This window comes from Nelumbo lutea, chromosome 2 (genome assembly GCF_056320005.1).
Source record: "Nelumbo lutea isolate HS-2025 chromosome 2, American lotus-T2T, whole genome shotgun sequence".
Taxonomy (NCBI): Eukaryota; Viridiplantae; Streptophyta; class Magnoliopsida; order Proteales; family Nelumbonaceae; genus Nelumbo; species Nelumbo lutea.
In genome coordinates, this window is record NC_142685.1 from 106078684 (window position 1) to 106083569 (window position 4886).

A 4886-nucleotide genomic window follows, 5' to 3' on the forward strand; every position below is an offset into this window, starting at 1 on the left:
ACCCTATCCTATCTGCTAATCCATCTCAGAATTCGCCCATTTAATTAACTAAATAAATAGCCCAGTTCGAAATGGGCTTTAGGCCCATTAAGCTTATGTGCTCACTTAACCTTCCTAACTGCTGCCCAGTTGGGCTTCCTTGTATGGCGTGGGACCCAAGCATTGATCTATACATCAGCCACATGGGTTCGGCCCAGCTTTCGTTACAAGGCCTGGTCGAATACACTGTTAAAGACAGTGCACCCCCTAAAACCCATCGAATGGGCTCTATGGACCCACCTTGTAACACCCAGGGACTGTGGGCAGATGCAAGATTAGCCCATCAGGTATTATCCTCAATGGCCTTACACTTAACCTCTCAGCCCTTAATGATCATACATTGCCCGACAAGAGAGGACATCTCCCTCGGCTGCAAGGAACAGTGTTGCACTCTCTACTTATATGGATCCCGGGAATTAAAACATTTTGCAAACATTTTAGAAACCATAATATATATACTTTTATATCTCATATAAAATATACTTTGCAAAACAAATCTCAACGGTTGAAATCGGCTACCGACAGTCTTGGTTTCCAACAGTGAGAGTGCATCCCCGATCATTACCTTTGTCCGACAAAGGGGCTGATCCTGTCACTATGATCACCCACTTAGATGAATTTTCGGATTGTCCCAACATACCCAGGTTTTGACCCCCGCTAAGGATCTCACTGATTGGTACATCAAAGACAGCCCGATCCGACACCTAGTGCAGTAACATAATCGAGTCTAGGGGTCGGGTGTAACTTTTCAGTTTTGCTCATCAATCTCCAAGGTCCAGGGCAATACTGGAAATCTGGTCCAGTTCAAAGATTCAATTAATCTCACACTGTATGTGCCTAGAGTCTCACCCCGATAGCTGAGATAAGCCACCCCAACTAATTTGGTGGCACCACAGTGTCAGTCTTGTCAGGATAGGTCTCCCCAGACCGACCCACTAGCTGTGAACATTCTAAACTAACTCGAGTTTCAATAAGTGTCCAGTTTAAGGGTATTACACAGAAACATACCAAGGGAACATGAATCAAATATGCACTTTTATTCATTTACAATAAACTCATAAAGTACATCAATTTTGATTGAAGCTAAGGGCATACAAAACTGTCTAACAAAACTATCCCTAGCGGGATACTTCCTCAAGGCAAACAGACCTCAGAAGATGTTCAAGGTCACAAATAACCCTCGGAAGTGAGCCATTACCAACACAACAACTATGGTCCTGACCACATTCAGAGCTACTTGACTGAGGGAGATGTTATAATAGTTAAGGATCTCGATGATGAGAAAGTGTATGGGGAAATGGAGGCTAAAGTGGAGGTAGTGCTTGTGCACACACACCTCCCCCTCGGCCAGCTGTCACAACCTATTGTTGACGCTATGGACCCTAACCATATAGTCCCCAGGAATATGGTACATCTTGGCAAGAACCCTCACTTACTCCTTACTGAGCTCATTGTCTAGATCGGAGTGTGGGAAACGGATCAGCGTCATGCCTTAGCATTCGGCCTTGGCAAACTCCTCAAGAGAAGGATCTCCAACTTCCTTTGACTCTACTACTTTAGGATGCACTAGGGCATTCCCCATGGCATCGCCCCTCGGCCTTATGGATCTGATACTTTCATCAAGAGACTCCTGGCCCCCGCTGGTTGCACTCGACGCCTCTAGGGGAGGTCCTCTCCCTCAGTACTTGAACACCAGGCACCCAAAGAGATCTCTCGGATACTCTAGTCATGTTAGGAAGAATGACTACTGGTGCCACTCATGTTAGGAAGATCGTAATACTCTAGTCTAGAGTCAGAATACAACATGGTTTGAGGAAAAGTCCTTTACCTAGTGAACGAGTTTGAAGGGAAAGATCAAGGGATCGGTTGAATTGGTGGTCAAGGTCTTTGGGATCACAAGCGGAAGCAAGCAAATGGTGGAGGTTGGCTCAACCATTGACCCTTTTTAAAGGAAAATGTACGGCTCAGATCACTTTGATCCAATGGTTGAAGAGTTGTCGACCTAATAGCTCAAACTGACACATCACATGTGGCATCGACCTCAGGAAGACGAAATGCCGCCAAGCGAATAATACCGTCGAGTGCACGGCCATAGCCAATCAACACTGACATCCATCCCGTGCATAGATTCACGATGACACCCGTACGAAGAATGGCCGACAAATGCGGACAGTTCACACATGTGCCAGGCACGGTCCCGTGCTCTTGGCCCACCATGGTCATCCAAAGAGGCGAGAAATAACAAAGGAAGTAGTCACCACACAATCACCAAGAAGAGCTCTTAGCAGCTAAGGTTGACGCCTCTGCACCACTGTATGACGCTTTCTTCGACTGAAGCTGAGGTCTCTGCCCAACACGCCAATCCAACACCTCCATGAAGTAATGTAGTACTCTCTTCGGCCGAAGCCGAGGTCTCAACTCAGTGCACAACTCTACCTCGGTCACTACGGCCTCAAGAGTTAGGGCATCGGTCGGATGAAATCCTAGCCATCCATCCCTAACTGCCTCCAACCACTCTATGGCAAGGTCAGCTGTGAAAGGGGGGTGCCCAACTCAAAGTAAAGCAATCTTGCTCATTCTTGCTCTCTTGCATTCATATTCTCGAAAGACCTCGTGTGAGCTCTTTAGGACTAACCTCTGAGCCTTCATCTCAAGCCTAACCTAACCCTCTCTAAGCACCTAACTAGCTTGACCGTCAAAGTCTTTGCCCCTATAATAACACCCAGGGCCTCTGACATGTACTCTTCTCTTACTCACAGGTTAGACCCATCAACTTTGAACATCAACAAAATTACCTTATTGCCCTCGGCCCCATCCTTGACAGCAACATGAATCAATGCCTCAAACAAGTTGGAGACGTACATAGGAGATGTGGGCTGCGGGTGGATGAGCTCTTACATGAGTGTATTAATTAGTTTCTTTTTATAAACAGTAAATAGAATAACATAGCCAAGACAAAGTAATTTAAACAGTTTCATGATCAGCAAGAATAAGAGGAATTGGTACTAGTGAAGGGTGAATCCATCGTCGTAAGAAACATGCCATCCTCGTCGACAAGGGGGCGCATTTTCGTCATACTCCGAACAACAGCTCCACCTCTTCTTCCAATTGGCACTCCCTGTGTTTGGTCTGCTTCCCTTCTCATTCCATTTGTAGACAATTACTCCACTGCGATCGCTCCACTCACCATCAATCCCTTGGTGTGGCGGGGCTAACGCAAACAACCCTTTCTCTCCTGCAGCCACAAGTAGACCCAATAATCATGCAGCAGTTTCATACTAATAACGCAATTAGATAATTGGCATGCCCATTCACCATTCTTAATTTCTTATTCTCTCGCTTGCTCAGGACTCTCTTATGAGCACTCTGTCAGACACCTGGCATACATAAAGGAGATAATGTCATCGGGGACTTAGCTTTAATGGGGAAGACATCTGATAGGTGTGGGTGTCGCCACATTTGGGAGCCTTGTGAGATCACAGATGTTAACTCTCATTCAAAGGTGCTTGGTGAAAATTTGTTCAATCACTCAAGCACAGCCTCGCTAGTATAGAAGCATCAAAAACCAATATTTTGCCCAGAATTGTTAACAGAAGGAGAAGAAAAATCAACCGTGGCGGAAAGAAAAACGCAGCCGATAGAAAGTTATCCATACCGGTGATGTGGCCGTGGAACAAGCAAGCAGTGGGAGAGTTATCCTTGTCTTGGTAGAGTGTGTTGCACCTGAGACATCGCTTCTCCAGGGGAGTCTGAGATGGGTATGTTTTGGGTTGGTTGGAGTTGGAGTTAGACGATTTGATCTGAAGAAAAGCATTTGATGGCCTCAAGTGAAGGTTTTGGGGAAGACAATAAGCCACAGCCATGTGATTCGGCGAGATAAGAAACAGTTGCCACTTGGGGGGCTTTTTTTTCTAGGGGTTATAACAGATTAGGGCAATTTTTGGGTCCTAATATAGTAATACTTTTAAAAATATTTCACAAAAATTTAATTTTTTAAAAATAATATCAATTAAAGGCAAAATAATGTTCATCTTCTTCCTTTTGCAATCCATTCACCGTCACCACCGTCTCTAACCACGCCTTAGGCTATCTTTGCCCACCTCCACTTCCACCTCTCGCAAGGTGGAGGCAGAGGCAGCAACGGCGCCGGTGGACAGAGGTGGCAACGTTAGGTAGAGGAATGACCACCAACGCCGTCGCCACTACCTCTGCCTCCGACCTGGTGGAGGCGAAGGTGGGTGGAGATAGGAGGAGGCATGGCCGGAGGCGACGGTGGGCACCAGCGAACGGTGGCGCTGGTGAATGGATTGCAAAAGGAAAAAAATGAACAGTATTTTTGCCCTTAATTGATATTATTTTTAAAAAGTAAACTTTTTGAATTTTTTTTAAAAAGTATTATTTTTATTGATATTAGGGCCCTAAAGTTGCCCTTATATGTTACAACCCTTTTTTTTCTATTTGTACTCTTTAGTTATCAGGAAGTAAGTGTTCATATCCAAAATTTTTTATAAACTTTATGGTATTTTTATTTTTTGTTTTTACATAAATACTTCATCAAAATATGTGATAATTAGACCTAGTTGTGAAGTTTCGAATATCATTGAGAGGTTACCTACTTGGTTAGACTCTTCATTTTATAATGTTTTAGTGTATTTTTTAATTCATTTGTTAAAAAAGTGTCATATTTAAATACAAGGAATTGAATGAGGTGAAAAGTAGTAGTTCAATTTACAACTTAAATCTTACTTTTTGTTTACTATGATATTATACATGTGCTCGAATTCTTTTTTTTTTTTTGCAAAATTTATGTATATTTTTAATTAATGATTTTTATATTTTATTATTTT